Genomic DNA, 19,029 nt, shown 5'->3' with positions numbered 1-19,029 from the left:
ATTTTCCGTAGTTGACTCTCAACGGGGCCATTTTCAGCTGAAGGTTAATTGCTCACACGATGGCGGCGATTTTCTGAAGGTCAGGATATTTACACACAAAGAGGAGTCAATGCAAAAAAACAACAACAACACCCTGAAAAGAAAAGGCATGTTTTTTATTACGTCCACATTGTACAGAAAATTCAAAGAAGAATTGCAGGTGCTGAAACCGCAGGGCCAGTAGCTTATTTCATGGTGAGTAGCAAAACAATATCTTTAACACGAGTGAAAAGGTAAACATATGTCACAATAAGCCCCCAATTACTTCAAGCATCCACCAGTGGGATGTCCAATTAGCTCTTGCCGCTATAACATCTCGTCCATCTGTTTTTCCTAATGCAGCCCCAGGTGTGCCCTTTAAGAGTTGCAAACCATGGGGCAGGGCTGTTTTGTCAAAGCCTGTGGCATCTGCTTCCAGCTAAGCAAACAGCACTTAAAGGCTGTTTGCGAGGCCACTACTGCGATAAGTGCTATATTTTTACCATGCCAAAGAACATGCAAAGCATTTACATACAGGGTGATTATCTCCTTCTTTGAAAAGAAGCTAAACCAGCTCACATGGTCACACGCCTTTAGAAAATGTGGACAAAGAGTCAAGCTATGCAGTCATTATCCTTGCCCGTACCAGACCTCAGGGGGTATATGGGTTAATATGGTTATCTAATCTGGGTTCCCCCTCCTAACATCCCCCAGAATATCTAGTTGTTAAACAAAAAATGCTAAGTTCCCTAGCATGGCCTCACTTCTAAGTGTCTTAGCATCCTAACTATGGACCATGATTCTATGGTCTTCAGCTGGCTGAGAATCAGTGCTATTTTTCAGAAAAAGAGGTGCCGGAAGTCACAAATCCCACCTACCCTGATCACTGGCCATACTGCCGGGGGCTGATGCTTTTATACATTACATTTTAGACCCCATCTTCCCTCCAAGGAGATCAATGTAGTCTATATGCTGCCCGCCCATTTTATACTCACAACAATCTTGCAAGGAGGTTAAGTTGAGAGATTGTGACTGGCTCAAGGCCATACTCTGACTTTCATGGCCAGACTGGTATATAAACCTGGGTCTCCTCAGCCCTAATCCATGACTCCAACTTCTGCAACACACCAACTGTAGTACTAGGCAGCCATAAAATACATAGACGCTTGTGAAATACTTTTTCAACAATGCCCCAATTCTCCCTGGTAATGAATATATTAAAAATTCACAGCTTGCTACTGTTAGAAGCAACCTCCTCCTGCCCCTCTTCTTTCTCTCTTAAACTGCAAGAGAGTTAGGGGAACAAATCTCTTTGAGCTGCAGAGAGATTCCCTCCCACTCTTGAAAGAGGTTTGGGCTGAGATATTTTTCTTTAAGACAAGTTGTGATGGAGAATTTGCTCCTTAATTAAATGGTATAAAACTAGTGAACAGGGAAATTAAATTCTTACCGAAGCAATTTTACAGAGATGTTTAGCCCAGACTGGAACTTGTGGCAATGAAGAAAGGGAAAAGTTACTTAAGTTTTAAAAAAATCACAGCATATTCAATATTTCCTTTTTCTTTCAAAAATCATTCATCTCTCTCTCTTTCTCTCTCTCTCTCTCTTTCTCTCTCTCTCCTCTGATTGTGTAGCTATGCTTCAAAACTCACAAACAAGTACCAAATCATATTAGGGAAATGTAGGTACTGTACAAAAATGCTTATATTTGTGAAAATAATGGACAGAAATGCATTATATCGGGGAAATTGCTTACAAAAATGCTTATACAAAAGATGCATGCATTCATCAGTGAGCTGCGCATGAAAATGCATACACATTATTCATGAAAGCTTTAAAATAATAATATTTGCAACCTGATGTGAAAATGGTGGGGAGAAATGAAATTAAGATTGGGAAAACGAGAAACTGAAATTGACAAACACACCCATCTTTAGTGAAGAGTCTCTGTATGTAGCCGTAATAATAGTGAGTGATCTAGGTGTGTTTACATGTGTGTGTGGACTCTCTGCAGACATGTACATAGGTGTAGGTTGGGAACCAGAGACTGATGCCGCCATGTCTGTTTCCCGTGCCCAAACATTCATATTATCTCTCCTGAACAAGGAAATAGAAGCTAAAGCAACTGTGGAATCAGCAGCACCCAAAATTTGGAATGCCCTGCCAATTGATATCAGGCCGGAGCCTTCACTATACTATTCTTGACACCTGCTAAAAACATTTTTGTTTAGGCAAACCCAGTGCTTTTTTTCTGGGGGTACACATACCCCTAAACATTTTGTGAATCTTTGACCTTTTGTCCATTTACCGTATTTATTTTCTCTGATTTGAACTATAAAATGGTGGATTTCTTGAGTCAAAAAGAGAGTACCCCTAAACATTTATTTAGAAGGGGGGAAAGCACTGGGCGAACCTATCCAGAAATGTAGAATGTTGACATGTGTTTTAATCTGGTTTTTGGCTTATTGTTGATTTTAATTATTTTTTGAATGTTTAAAATAGTAGATTTTTACTCTTTTTGACTGATATTTTTATTCTTTTTTATAACTGAATTGAGCTTGTTGGGTTTTCTCCTATCATAATAAAGTGGTATACACATTTTATGAAATAAATACATAAAAATACATTAATAAATATTCAATATAATTTACTGGCCCGGCCCAAATAAAACCCTTACAATCCTGGTGAGCATTCCAAGGAACCAAGATATCTCCCATTCTTCTCCTCTTATGCCTGGATTACACTTCTCTGGAATGCCAATATTACTTCCCTTTCCTTTACGCAACCAGCGAGGAATGAGAAATTGCAGCCAAATTTCTAGGAATGCTAAACAGAGTAGGAAAACAGGAAGCACATGGTAACTCCGTGTGCTCAAAGGCAAGAGGCAGAATTGTACAAAAACAGGGATATCCACATCTCACCTTTGGTAAACCCTTTTGGGAAATAAGAACAATTGACTCCACACTGCCTAGGTCTGTTTCCTGAAAGGGTAAGTCTCATTGATGTAAAGCAGTCTGAAGATTTTCTGGGCGGATGGAGATTTAAACCGAAAAGCCCCATACAATGGATTGCTCCTAAGACCATTATTTATGGGGCCAATGTTGGCTCTTAGCTCCAAAACACGGCCCCGAAAATCTGATTCTGGGTCCAAGCATAGTGAAGTCCATCTGTGTCTCTTCTTAGGCCTGTTGTTCAAAGCCCATGACATCACAGCTCTTTAATACTGGGCAAAGGAAACTCGTTTTGACACATTTCTTCACGGTGCTGGAAACATGCAATCATCGAAGTGGCCCGTGCAGAAATCGCTGTCATCAGAACCTTAACAGCAGCCTCTCTTAATGTGGCAGTCATTAGCTGTGAGATTATTAACAGACAACGACAGCAGACGAGTCTCACCTCTCCTTATTATAGAACAACAAGGGAAGGTGGCAACAAAGCACAGCAGGCCCAGATGTTCCCCTATGTCAAGGCAGCGAGTTAGTCTAACAGATCATGATAAATGACTAGATGGCCCCTACCTTCTGCTTTGCCATTTGCAAGGGGAGGCTTTAAGCATGATAAATATTTGTCTAGGCTGTGCAGCTGAGCCATCAGCAAATTTGCATAATAGTCATCAAGGTGGTGGGATGCATAGTAATGGCTTGCAGTCCGACGGAACTGATGATGCAACGGTATGTGGCTGCATATGCATGGAGAGATAGCAAAGGCAACTCACAGCCTGGTTCAATAATAACATATTGTTATGATGAGGAGTAATGGAGATGTGGATGGCGCTGTGGTCTAAACCACAGAGCCTCGGGCTTGCCGATTGGAAGGTCGGCGATTCAAACCCCCACGATGGGGTGAGCTCCCGTTGCTCAGTCCCAGCTCCTGCCAACCTAGCAGTTCAAAAGCATGCCAATAGTGCAAGTAGATAAATAGGTACCACTCCGGCGGGAAGGTAAACGGCGTTTCCATGTGCTGCTCTGGTTCATTAGAAGCGGCTTAGTCATGCTGGGCACATGACCCGGAAAAACTGTCTGCAGACAAACGTCGGCTCCCTTGGCCAGTAAAACGAGATAAGCGCGTTCATGACTGGACTTAACTGTCAGGGATCCTTTACCTTTACCTTTTATGATGAGGAGAAGGGGCAATTTTTCTGGAGGGTGGGAAAGCACCCTGAGTTTTTCCTAGCTTTTACCAGTTGGATTGTCCTTAAATTAATTTGCAAATACTTGGTTGAACTCTGGTTGACACAGGAAGGAGATCTCAGAGTGAATGTAGTCACTTGCTTGGGTTGAAGCTTATTTTGTGGGTTGCCTTTCAACAAAAGCCTACTAGCTTTCGGATGCAGGAATGCTTCTGAAGACCAATGGCTGGAAACCACAGGAAGGGAGAATTCTCTTGTGCTCAAGTCTTGCTTGTAGGTTTCCCCTGGGCATCTGGTTGGCTACTTTCAGAATAGGATCCTGAATTAGATGGGCCTCCAAGCAACTGCGCATGTGTAAGGTAAAGAAACGTGCTATTTATTTTAAGATTCTGCTAAAAGGTTAAGAACTTGCAGGCAATACAGTCAGGGTTGTCTGACCCATTAGGTAAGGTGAGACAAATGTTTCAGGCGGCAGAACCCACAAGAGCAGCAGATCCCATGTCAATCATTATTCCATCCTTGTTCCTAATGTAGAGCTTCACTCACCTCTTCTTCCCTGGCAGGGAGGGGGAGCACCATTTTGTGGTTCGCCTCAGGTGCCAATGTCTCTTGGGCTGGCCCTGAATACAGTTTCTATTTGTATCATCATATAAAGTATGGTGTGGTAGGAAGTCCTGTGTTACATGATGTTTGAATGGTTCTTAGATCTCCAAATCCTGGAAGGCAAAAACCACTGAGTGCACAAAAAGCTTATACTTAGTTATTGCTGGTTTATTTTTCAGAAAAGCGAATGACTGCAGGAGAAAATTAGATGTTTGTTATCCACATTAGGACAAGTTTTCACCTATATGATTGCCAACTTGTAAAAAAAAAATCAAAGCAAAAAACCCCACATCCAACAGAAATGTCAGAATTAAAACTAAAAAACTGAGAAACTTGCATATCTTGTGGAAGAAGATTGCCATCTATAATCTGGCTCTGGGGACTAAAGCAGGAACAACAACAACAACAACAATTTTATATGCCCCATCTACTCTGGGTAGTTCCCAACAAAAAAATAATAAAAACACAATACAACATCACACACTAAAAACTTCCTTGACCAGGGCAACCTTCAGATGTCTTTAAAAAACCACATAGCTGTTTGACATCTGTTGGGAGGGCGTTCCGAAAAGGCCCTCTGCCTGGTTCCCTGTAACCTTCATCAGCAAACAGTGTATATGTAATTAGAAAATGAATATTTACCCCTTCACAGGCATATTGGTGTGGATAACATCAGAAGGGTAGCAATGCAGTAAGCTATGTTCATTTGGGCAAGCTCTATATGCAGAAGTCAATGGGACAATGATGGGTGCTAGTAGGAGCCACAGACTGTTGTTTTATGGTGATCAGGGAAGGAAGGGAATTCTCCCCCTTATTGAAATTTGGCTGTTTTACCCTACCAGAAGGGCAAACCAAGCTGCTAGACTACGCTGAAATGGCAAAGCTGACTGGAAAGCTGAGAAACCAAGAAGACAAAAACTTTCAGAAAGAATGGGAAAAAAATATAATTTATTTTGGAGACCACTGTAAGCAGATGAAAGCATTTGCAGGATTTAACCTCACTTGTAATGTAACAAATACTATGGATAGATACAAAATATAGACTATGAAATAATATGCAATTGGAAATGTTGGCAATAGGATCCATGGAGGGGATGGGGGGAAGTCTCAAGATTCAGAGAAATCTCCCCAGATCAACACGGACTGTGGAAACTTCACATTGGACTTCAAGCATCTGGCATTGTGTGCCTCCCCATTTCCCCTCCAGACTCTGGGTCCTTGGTTTCCAAATGAGATGCAAAAGCTGCTCTCATCAGAAAAGAGATTTGGGGAGCCATGTCATCAGCTGGTGTTGGTCCACTGTGCTTCATTAATTCCAGGGTCAATGTAGCTGTCTACCAGGAGATTTTGGAGCACTTCATGCTTCCTTCCACAGACTTTATGGGGATGCTGATTTCATTTTCCAGTAGGACTTTGGCACCTGCCAGCACTGCCAAAGTACCAAAACCTGGTTCAATGGACATGGGATTATTGTGTTTGATTGGCCAGCAAACCTGCCTGACCTGAACCCCATAGAGAATGTATGGGGCATTGCCAAGAGAAAGATGAGAGACATGAGACCAAGCAATGCAGAAGAGCTGAAGGCTGCTATTGAAGCTTCCTGGTCTTCCATAACACCTCAGTAGTGCCACAGGTTGATAGCATCCATGCCACACCGCATTGAGGCAGTAATTGATGCAAAAGGGGCCCAAACCAAGTACTGAGTACATGTGCATGCTTCTATTTCTCAGAGGTCCAATATTGCTCTATTTGCAGTCCTCGTTTTGCTGATTTCATTTAATATTCTAATTGTCTGAGATTGTTAATTTGGAGTTTTCATCAACTGTACGCCATAAACATCACAATTATAACAAATAAAGGCTTGACATATCTCGCTTTGCATGTCATGAGTCTATCTCATATATTAGTTTCACCTTTTAAGTTGAATTACTGAAATAAATGAACTTTTCCACAATATTCTAATTTTTTGGGTTTCACCTGTGATCTCACTCATTACGTGATTCCTGATCTGCTTGAGCCTTGCAGTGAAGTAGGAGATAAAATTGCTTCAAACAAGGGAGGCAAATGGCAGCAAATGATTACAAAGAAATGTAAAAGTAAGATACAGTTGCAAACACCCCAAAGCCCTCACTTTACCCCACTTCACCCCATATTGAAATACTGCCCCTCAATGAAGCCAGACTTAGATTCACAAAAGCCCAGGAAAGTCCCCCCAGGAAAAAAGCACTGGCCGCAAGTAGGGAAGAAGTAGCTCAGTGGTCAAGCACATGGCGTCTTAGGGAGAGACCTCTGTCTGAAGCGCCACCACCAGTCAAAGTAGACAGCAATGGCCCAGATGGACCAATGGTCTGTCTGACTCCATATAAGGTACTTTCCAATGTTCCTAAGGTGGTAGGGTTATATTATCCATCATCAAATGAATCACAGTTGGTACATAGCCACACAGCAGTGAGAAGAGCAATGAACAGAACACCCCGAGGAAGTGTGACATGTGGCCTTGGAGCGTCCAGAAAATGTGATTTGCTTGTGGCGAAAGTGTGACCTTGCAATAAAGGGGTAACTGTAAGACACAGCAAGCAGGCTGTGTGCAACAAATTGGAGACAGATGTGTGTTTATTGTGCAATCCCAACCCACCCACCCCCACACAAAGAAGCAACCAGTTAAACTCTTTGATGCTCAGTCATGCACTTATAGAGGAGTACATAGAAGCAGTTGGACCCCATTAAAAAGAAAACCTTTCACATCTGAACTCTGGGCAGTGATGCATTTTCGCCCGTCGAATTTGCCTTATTTGTTCCCCATAGCAGCAAACAAGCAACTTAGGACAGGCTAAACATGCCTCGCTTTGAGGGAAATAACATGAAAAAAATGCATTTCTTCAGTAGGCTGAAGAAGGTAATTGGGAAGACTTGGGCAGGGGGCAGAGCTTGTGTGAACACAAGAACAGAAGGGAAGGTCGTGGCAAGGAATTAAATAGTGGCCTGATGTGGGCTCTGGGGAGTTCATAGAAATCCTATCATTTGGTATTTTAAAACTGACTAATGCCCTGCCTTTGAAATGTGTTACAGAAAAGGAAAGGGGGTAAAAATCTGTGGCTCATGAAGAACTAATACATCTCTTCCATTTGCAATTTGTTATAGTTCAAGGAAGGTTATATTTCAGAAACTGGATGTGAATCAGAAAAGAGGAAGGAAATTGACATTCCATGCTCACTTTGCCACTTTGGAAAGGCGGAAATATTTCCTTTTGGTTCTCTTTCTGAAGCCCGGCAGTGTCTCCTCTGCATTAAGCAAGCAGAAGACCATTTAGTGTGGTAATAACAAGCCTTCTCCGTGGGAAAACAGCTCTGCTTGCTGACCGGGTAATTGATGGATGACAGGAAATGTCCGAACATGGCTGTTAAATTACATTCCCAGACGCAGTTACTGTATTTGTTTGAGCAAACAATCACTGTGGTCATTTTCTCTGTGCCTTAAAGGTTGGATGATACTTCATTTTCTCAGCATGGGAGTTTTTGGGTTCCGCGAGCTGAATGGGATTGGGTCTTCTCCAGAGCTGGAAGGTGCCAATGGAATTTGAGGATTACCACACTGTTTGTTTGCTTTTGTTTTTGTTTACAAAAGGCCAAGAGAGTATAAACCCATGTGCAAAAGTATTTCATGAGGAAAGAAGACAAGCGACACAAAGAAAACATTCTAAATGAGGGCACACATCCTGCATTCTGAAACTGAGTCAGACCATTTTTCTGTCTGGCTCAGTATTGTCTACATTGACCAGAAGCAGCTTTCCAGGGTTTCAGGCAGGAGTCATTTTCAGCCCTGTCTTGAGACACCAGGGATTGAACCTGAGACCTTCTCATGCCTAGTGAATGTTCTACCACTGAGCTATGGCCCGTCCTCTGAAGGAGAGGATGATCAGCTATACCAAATAGTTCAGTCTCTGTATATTTTACATAAATCTTCAAGAACTACTGTCACAGCCTCATAACTTGTGTGGTCAGGCTCAAACATCATAAAGAGTAGTGCTTCTCTAATTGCCCTTTCCCATCTAAATTCTGGAGCTCCATCCCATGGGAAGGGGTGAATTTTCAGCACCTTTTGAAAGTGACCTAAGGCTCACCTTTGGGGACCAGGGTTCAACTGGAGTAGAGTAGGGAATGAAATGTTGTTCTCTTTTGCTGGGGTGGTGGGTGGATTGCTCACCTTAAGCTTTTGGAATAGGGATGGGTTAAATTTAAATTAATGAGCCGATCCAACAGAAACAATGAAGAAAGTTTGGATGTACTGTGTCTAATACCAAGATGTCGTTCGTTCCCTACCAACTTGATTTGCCACATAACAAATGCTCAAGTTTGCTGTTCTCAGATTCCCCAGGAAGGTAACCCATTAGATGTGCAAAGTTGTGTGGATTTTTCTCTTCTCCTCCCTTTCCATTAGTCATAATTATCATCAACATGAGTTCAAATTTATTTTAAATATTCAGAATGGTAGATTTAGTCATTCATTCAATTATGATTAAGCCAACACACTGAGAAATCAGTCTCTCTTTCCCCCTCCCGTTGCAGGTTAATTATTACTGCTAATAATTCTCATTCTGGAAACTCCTGCTTAGGATAATTGTCCTCATAAATCTCCTTAGATAAGTGTAAAATTCTCATTACTTAAATGATTAGGCCACTCATCTGCGCCCATTTTCTCCATAAAGATTGTACACCATTTGAATGAAGGCTTAATATGGTCCACACTATGTTTTTGTGTACAGACTTTATGTAAGTGGATGAGCTCCAAAGTCATTAGGGGTTGGACTCGAAAAACTGTGAGCTGCAGGAAAAGTAGCCATTAGTGCTAGTTGTGCATTGGTTCTGTAGCACATGGGTGGCTAAACTGTGGCCCTCCTGATATTGTTATACTCCTGCCAGCATAGTGGGTGCTGAAGGATGATGGGAGTTGAAATCAACAACATCTGGAGTGCCACAGGTAAGCCACAGATTGAGCTAGTGATTTTGTTTTGCTTATCTCATGCACCACAACAGCCTAATTGGTAAAGTGGGGCATGGCAAACGTTTTCAAGCCGAGGGCCACATTGACCTCAGGGCGCCTCATGTGAAAGTGGGTGTGTCCTAATTATTAAAATTGCTATAAGGAGGGCTTGTTTTCAGTCGGAACTCACCGGAACCCAGTTCCAACACCTCTCAGGTGAGTCCCATTGCCATTCAAAGAGAAAGAGGAAAGAGAGGGATGCTCATGGTGAGTTCTGGCACCCCATTTTCTGGAAAAATAGCACTGGATATAGGCAAAATGAAAATATGAGTATGGGCAAAAAATTATTTATTTATTTTAAAACGACAAGTGAAAGGTTGTTGTTGTTGTTGTTGTTTTTTTGGGGGGGTCAGAAAAACCTTTAAAAGGCTTTTACTGAATTTAAATATATTTAAAAGAAAGCAGCCATGCAGACAATATTCGAAGAAAATACAAACAAATGACTGAAAAGAACAAAAAATATATGTCATGTACAAACTTAAGCAACAAGAAGTAAAACTGGCTGCCAGGTAAGAGCTTCAATGAAAATTCAATACAAGATCATATTTTAAAGAATATATATATATTAACAATATTATTAATATTAATTTATTATTAATTTATTATTTATACCCCGTCCATCTGGCTGAGTTTCCCCAGCCACTCTGGGTGGCTCCCAATCAATACAGCATTAAGTTTTAAAAACTTCCCTAAACAGGGCTGCCTTCAGATGTCTTTTAAAAATAGGATAGCTGCTTATTTCCTTGACATCTGATGGGAGGGCATTCCACAGGGCAGGAGCCACTACCAAGAAGGCCCTTGGTCTGGTTCCCTGTAACCTCACTTCTCGCAATGAGGGAACTGCCAGAAGGCCCTTGGTGCTGGACCTCAGTGTCCGGGCCGATACTACATTAATAGATGGGGAGGATGGCAGAAAAGGAAACTCCTTACGGCACTTTTGTAATATTTGGTTTATGTCCAAATACACAGGTAAGCTCATACTTGGAGATGTCATGTGTTGAACCTGTGGGCGTCTGCAGGCAAAGTAGATACCTACTGTTAAGCTATGTCCCTTCCTTGGTGCGTGATAACGGAGGGATGTTTCAATAGTAGAATTGGTTGAATGGTACGTTTTGCTTAGCATATTGTATTCTGCTACATGCCCTTGATGAACGGGGTGTTGACAGGTCTATGAATAAACTAGAGTAAAACAAAGAAACACTTTTACATCAAAGGAGTCAGCAAATTCGCCTGACTTTTCACTTTCTGTGGAATTCCCCGGGGACTCAAGTGAAGTAACGCTTCTGCAAACGAGGCAGTGAATTTGCATCTGTGAAGAAAGGGACTTCCTGGGAACAGGAACTTCAGCTTTTCTGGGCAAGCTGTACAGGGAAAGCAGGGAGCGGCCAAGTGTGAAGGCCCCAATTCTGTATCTTCCTACGGCAGCTGGAACAGATTTCACTCAAGGTCAGGTAATCTTTGAGACACATTTGCATTTCACATATTGGCAAGTGGAAAAGGTCCAGCAAAAAAACGGTATTTGAAAAGCTGGTTGAAATGCAAACGACTTCGACTCTGCTGCATAATTGCCATCCCCGTTTCCTGTTATCCAATTTTATTTAATCCTGAGGGGAATCTCCTGCCTAGCACCTTCCACAATAAGGACATGCTTCAATCTTCCGGGACTCCTCAAAGAGATGAGAGGAGGTGGTACACAATCAGAGAAAGCCGATACAAAGCTTTACGAGAAAGAAAGAAAATAAAAGGGGGAAATGGCCTTATTTGACCAGGAGAGGCATATAATCAAGTGTGGTATACTCCAAGCGCTGAGGTGATTATTTATGCTCTGGCATGTTAACAACCATTCTTGCTGGAGGAACTGTATTTTGATTTTTTAAAAATAATAATAATAATAATTTTTATTTATATCCCGCCCTCCCCAGCCAAAGCCGGGCTCAGGGCGGCTAACAACAATCAAATAAACAATCAAATAATAACACATTCTAAAAATATTTCATTATAAAAATTAGTTAAAATCAAATTGATGGCAACCGATTAAACAAAATTCTGTGCAGGTTGCCAGAGGAGGGAGTCAGGCTGCGCCCTGACCAAAAGCCTGGCGGAACAACTCTGTCTTGCAGGCCCTGCGGAAAGATGTCAGGTCCCGCAGGGCCCTAGTCTCTTGTGACAGAGCATTCCACCAGTTTGGAGCCGCAGCCGAAAAGGCCCTGGCTCTAGTTGAGGCCAGCCTAACCTCTCTGAGGCCTGGGACCTTGAGGATGTTATTATTTGCAGACCGTAGGTTTCTCTGTGGGGCATACCAGGAGAGGCGGTCCCGTAGGTACGAGGGTCCTAGGCCGTATAGGGCTTTAAAGGTTAAAACCAGCACCTTAAACCTGATCCTGTACTCCACCGGGAGCCAGTGCAGCTGGTATAATACCGGATGAATGTGCTCTCGCAGCGAAGACCCCATAAGGAGTCTCGCCGCGGCATTCTGCACCCGCTGGAGTTTTTGGGTCAGTCTCAAGGGCAGCCCCACGTAGAGCGAGTTACAATAATCCAGTCTGGAGGTGACCGTCGCATGGATCACAGTGGCTAGGTCAGGACGAGAGAGATAAGGGGCCAACTGCTTAGCTTGGCGGAGATGAAAAAATGCCGCCTTTGTTATAGCTGTAATCTGCGACTCCATAGAGAGGGAGGTATCGAAGATTACACCCAAACTCTTAACGGACGGTGCTGGCACTAATTGCACCCCCGCAAGAGATGGGAGTTGCCCCCTCGATCCCATATCGTCCCGCCCCAGCCAGAGGACCTCTGTCTTCGAAGGATTTAACTTCAACCGGCTCCCACGTAACCATCCAGCCACCGCTTCCAGACATCTGGTCAGCGTGTCTGGGGCCGAGTCAGGATGGCCATCCATCAACAGATAGAGTTGGGTGTCATCAGCATACTGATGGCAACCCAGCCCAAAACTCCGGACAAGCTGGGCGAGGGGGCGCATAAAGATGTTAAAAAGCATCGGGGAGAGAATTGCACCCTGAGGCACTCCACACACCAAGGAGTGGCGTGATGACAATTCCCCCCCAAGCGCCACCCTCTGTCCCCGACCAGAGAGAAACGAGCGCAGCCATTGAAGGACTGTGCCCTGGATCCCCACGTCGGCAAGGCGGTGGTCCAGGAGTTCGTGATCGACCATGTCAAAGGCTGCTGACAGATCTAGAAGAATCAGCAGCCCTGACCCGCCTCGATCCAGCTGCCTGCGGAGATCATCTGTTAGGGCGACCAGAGCCGTCTCGGTCCCATGACCAGCGCGGAAGCCGGACTGGAATGGGTCTAGAGCAGATGTTTCATCCAGAAACCTACCAAGCTGTTCAGCAACTGCTCTCTCAACCACCTTACCCAGGAATGGAAGATTCGAGACCGGGCGGTAATTGGATAGATCTGAGGGATCTAATGATGTTTTCTTTAAGAGCGGACGCACCACCGCCTCCTTCAGTTCCCCTGGGAATATCCTGGTGCCAAGGGACAAGTTGATGATATCCCCCAGGGGGGCCCGCACCTCGTCTGGACACGCTCTAATCAGCCATGACGGGCACGGGTCAAGAGGACAGGTGGTGGGCTTTCCAGCTTGGAGGAATCTGTCCACATCGGCTGGAGATATCCGGTCAAAGTGGTCCAATACTGGACCCGAGGACAGTCGAGGGGCCTCCAGTTCCTTTATTGTATCCAAATTGGCAGGGAGGTCATGGCGGAGCATCAGGACCTTCTCCGCAAAAAAGCTCGCAAATGCCTCACAGCTGTGTGTCAGATTGTTATTTAAATTTGGCTGTCCTTCAAGGGACGTTAAAGACCGAATTATACTAAATAATTGTGCCGGGCGAGAGCTAGCGGATGCAATGGAGGCCGAGAAGTAAGACTTCTTAGCAGCCTTCACTGCCATCTCATAGGTTTTCATAAAAACCCTATAAGATGTTCTTGAGGCTCCGTCACGGGCACCCCGCCATACTCGCTCTAGCCGTCTGAGGTCCCGCTTCATTTTCCGAAGCTCCTCGGTAAACCAGGGAGCCCGGTTTCTGCGGGGTCGCAGAGGGCGCTTAGGTGCGATCTCATCGATGGCTGCCAGGAGCTGGGTATTCCAGCCCTCAAAATGAAAATGAAAAGCTGCCTTTAGATGCAAGCGAGTCCTACGTTATTGTGAAGCTCACAAAACAGCTTTTGTGGGGGTAAAGATCTACACTTTTAAAAGCGGGAAATTACTGGAAAGGAATGTGTTATTTTTGCATGGATTCTATCTGGTTCTCAAGTTGCACCTGGAGTATATTTGGCTCCCAGGATTATCTGGTAGTCCATAAAACAGTAAATGCATTTCATGGAATGTCTAGTCGCTCAGGGTATACTCCGGGAGAAGAACGAGAGTGAGGTAATAAACCATTATGGTTCTTTATTTGTTTATAAGAAGATCCAAAGGAATAGCTTCTTGCAGTTGATACCATAAGCACCTGAGATAAGTTTTGCTGAAATCAATGTGGAGTGCATCATTAATTTTTTGGAAGCTGGAACCAAAAAACTCTCTGGGGTTAAAATATGAGTTGCAGGTTAGCCTGTGTAGATTTTTGTAATTTGTAAAGTGGGGCACTAACCACAACTGCAACGTGATTTAAATCTTGGCAAAAAGGCCTGAATTCTTTTAATCAGAAAACCAATATTTGACCACAATACAGGGAGCTGGTTGTGTGTGTGTGTGTGTGTGTGTGTGTGTGTGTGTGTGGATAGATATAGATATAGATATAGATATAGATATAGATATAGATATAGATATAGATATAGATATAGATATAGATATAGATATAGATATATAGATGATATAGATATAGATAGATATAGATATAGATATAGATATAGATATAGATATAGATATATAGATGATATAGATATAGATATAGATATAGATATAGATATAGATATAGATATAGATATAGATATAGATATAGATATAGATATAGATATAGATAAATATAGAACAAGGAAACAGAATATTGCCGGTAGGTATTTCCTTTTGTCTCATTAAGAGTCACAGTGAATGCTCCTTCAAATCCCATTTTCATTTTTAGCAATTACATTACACTTACCTCAAATTCAGTTTTTTGTCATCTTGTTTTGTGGCCTTTGGCAAGTCCATATTCCCTGGACTGACTGATTTATCTGTCCGTAAAACAGGCCCCACAGTCTTCCTTCCATTCTCTCTGTCTCCTCCTCAGTCATTGCCTCTTCCTCTGCCTCAGACTCCTTTCCTCCTTCAGCATCCACCTTTCTTTCCTCTTACTCTGTCACAGTTTCCCAAATTTGGGTCTCCAGCTGCGTGGGAACTACAACTCCCATCATCCTGAGCTAGCAGGACCTTTGGATGGTGGGAATTGTAGTCCAAAAACAGCTGGAGACCCACGTTTTGGAGACATTGCCTGCTGTTAGTTGCAGGGCTAGCACCATCTGCTGGTTGCCACACAAACTACAGTGTGACAACAGGCCAGTACAAATATAATATATAGAGATATTAAACATTCTTAATCAAGTTACAGATAGGTAGCTTTAAGGTGCTACTGGAAGGAATTTTTTTATTCTTAATCAAATTATAAAGCTGCTGTGATTTTTAGTAACATCATAAATATATTTTTATAAGTACTTCCCCCTTTGAAGATTATTCTGAGACTTTGAATTGAACAGTGTGGATTGAGATTTGTTTGTTTGTTTATACTTTTACATTTATTTCCCACCAAGACGTTCAGAGAGGCTTACATTGTTTTTCCTCTCTCCATTGGTTGGAGGGAAGATGGACCTCCTCCTCTTGCATTGGCAACAAGGATATTGAATGGGGGAAATAAGAGGACTTTGCTTTCAGACTGACTGCTTGATGTCACCGCATAACCAATCAGATCTGGCTACCTGGGAACTGAGTGCAAATTCAGTCCTCTCATTGCCCACACTCGGAAGGGAAGGAAGGGGAAACACTTCTTAGTAACAAAGGCAATGAAGTTGACATCCCCAGTTTTGCCATACAGAACTTACTGGCAACCAACCAGCATTGAACAAAGACTGAAGAAAGGCTTTGAAGCTTGTTTGCGTCCCTACCTCCAGAAGTGCTGTATAGACCAAGAATTTCAATGGAGAACGAAATCTACATGAATTCCATTGCATGCCTGGGCTGACTCACTTCATTCAGCTTAACGAGGCAGCATTTGCATGCAAGGACTTCATGGATGCACAGGTGAAGAGTACTGTAATAGAGTAAGCAATGTACATACTAGAATCATAGAATTGTAGAGTTGGGAGGGATCTCCAAGGGTCATCTAGTTCAACCCCCTGCAATGCAAGAATCTCAATTAAAGCATCCATGGCAGATGGCCATCCAACCTCTTCTTAAACCCTCCAAGGAAGGAGAGTCTACCATCTCCCAAGGAAGTTCACTGTCAAACAGCTCTTACTGTTAGAAAGCTCTTCCTGGTGTTGTAATACTTCTCTGAGCCACTCAAAATTACGCAGTGCAAGTCTAATTGATTGCTCTGAGAAAGTTCAGATCAGGTTTTAATCTGTCCTATGAAAATCAGCAGGATTTACAAGTACTAACATTTGGCTAGACGGTAGCCTTAGCGCTCATAAAGTGCATTTTAAGTGCTTGAGGAACTTCTTCTATGTTATTTCAGGGATTCTTTTGACGATCTTATTATCCCCCGATTGCACTTTTGGGGGCCGAGGTGAAATTGGAGACATGAGGCTAAACCAGCTCACAGATAACTACTTTAGAAAAGAAATAATGAGGTAGGAAGAGGAGGAGGAGTTTGGATTGGATATCCCGCTTTATGACTACCCGAAGGAGTCTCAAAGCGGCTAACATTCTCCTTTCCCTTCCTCCCCCACAACAAACACTCTGTGAGATGAGTGGGGCTGAGAGACTTCAGAGAACTGTGACTATCCCAAGATCACCCAGCAGCTGCATATGGAAGAGCGGGGAAGCGAACCCCGTTCACCAGATTACGAGTCCACCGCTCTTAACCACTACACCACACTGGCTCTCTCCAAGTCTGGCCATTGTTCCACCTAGCTCAGCACGCTTTGCACTGACTGGCAGCGGCTCTCCAGGGTTCCAGACAGGAGTCATTCCAAGCCCTACCTGGAGGTGCCAGGAATTGAACCCAAGAGCTTCCATCTGCATGCTAAGCTGATGCTCTTCTGCAGAGCTACAGCCCTTCCCCAGGTCACTCAGGGATACAGCTCTGGGAAAGGGGATCCTGCATTTCCGTTCATCATCACTCGAGATGCAACGATTGAGGGCCTCCTTGAAAAAGTGAAGTGCAATCATGTGTAGGAGCTCAGATCTTGGCATCCAAATCTGATTTACATATGGAAGAGAGCAATCCAAATCTATTTTAAGTGGGAAAGGGGGAAAAAATAGAATGCCAACAAGAGCACTAGAGAGAAAATAAATTATTTTGTGAAGCTTCATGTTTAGAGAAGTGTAAAATGTTCGGTTAATTACATTTGCTGCCGGTATTCTCATCTATGTGAGATGAACCCAGGTGTGCTTCCCCCCTGAGAAATAAGAATCAGTGGGAGAGTGAAGCAAAGTAGGATTTTGCCAAAGTTTCCCTAACTGGACTTAGTCGAGTCCTGCACTGTTGAAATTGCATTTAGGCTGCAGTCCTATAAGTACACATATCCCTGGGATGAAGACCCCTTGAACTCACTTCTCAGTAGACTCATACAGGGCTGTGTTCTCACGGTGCTCGTTAGACTATGCTGTTAGAGTACCACCTGGCAACATTTCTTCCTGCCTGGTATATCTCACAACTTGTAGAGATGGTCAGGTTTGTCCCTCAGCTGAGTATTGTGGCCAATAACCTGGAGTTGTATAATTGGAACTCCCAACACAGATGTGCCATGCAAAAAGCAGCTGTTATGGGTGGAGTATTGGCATTGGGGCCATGGTACAAGTTAACAGCAGCTTGGGGAGGGGGGAGAGATTTGTATCAGGGCTGCACTATGTAGTAGTAAAAGGTTGGACCCCCTTCCTATCGTGCTGTAACCCCAATTCAAATTGCTCCCTCCCACTGGTTTCTGAAGAACAAAATTAGACTGAGCAGTCCACTCATGAAACTCCAACCTAAAGTGTGTCACGGTCCAGTTCACGGGTGATCAAAGTCCTGGCTGGGGACGTCGGAACCAGGGGCAAGATGGCAGGGTGGGAGCAGGAACGGGAGTCCAGAAGCCAGGAGTCAGAAAGCCATATTCCGAGGGTCAGAGAGCTGAGAGCCAAGAAGCCAAGGGTCTGAGAGTCAGGAAGCAAGGAGACACAAAGTCAAGGGTCTGAGGATCAAGAAGCAAGGAGTCAAGTTGTCAAACGCAGCAAGGCAGGAAACATGTTGCTGTGGTAAAGAGCCGAAGGGAAAATGCTGACCTTATATCCCTTCCCGGCTCTTGCCACCAGGTGCTGTGAGTTACCAATCGGCCTTGCCTCTACAGAACAAACTTAGGAAGGCCCCAGTGCTGCAGAGTCCTATTGGTCACAGGGCCCGGCTCCTGCATGCACACCTGACAAAGTGTTACTGGACCCTCAAACTAGCCCAGAATAAATCCGATTGCGAGGTGTAAAACATGCCTTAGTTACATGTTGGCTGGATTATTGCAACATGATTTCTATGAGAGAGACATGTTTTGTTGCAGTTGGGACAGACAAAGTTGTCCGCTTGTGCTGCTGCAGATGCACCATGCCGTTTCATCTCTCTGCACTCCTCCCAGCAGCCATTCCTCCTCTGGTCACTACTATGGATGCACAGCCTGACTGTCTGTCTCCAGACATTGCAGTTGTCTGCAAGGAATTCCCACATGGCAGGGTTAATGTCGCCAGCTTTCATAGCACATTTGCAGAGTTGGCCTGCCAACCAGCCTGGCCTGCAGCCAGCTCCCCATAGAGCATGTCCTTGGGGATCTGTGTACATAACCAAATCTGCATAGACATAGCTGATACAGAAGTGTGAACATGCTGGGAATGTTGGCTTGGGAAAGCACATCTTTGTTTGAGACTCTGTCCTGTTGTGTGATGCCCTAAAGCTTCCTGACACAGTGCATGTGGAAGGCATTGAGGCATCACTCTTGGTGGGAGTAAGTTGCCCATGTCTCACTACCATGCTGAACACGTAAGCCTGGTAGACCTTCATCTTGGTGTTGGCTGATAAGCATCACATTCTCCCGTACCCTTTTGGAGAGGT

The sequence above is a fragment of the Podarcis liolepis genome (genome assembly GCF_965112155.1).
Source record: "Podarcis liolepis genome assembly, chromosome: 4".
In the NCBI taxonomy this organism is placed as follows: domain Eukaryota; kingdom Metazoa; phylum Chordata; class Lepidosauria; order Squamata; family Lacertidae; genus Podarcis; species Podarcis liolepis.
This window is presented reverse-complemented; position numbering follows the sequence as displayed.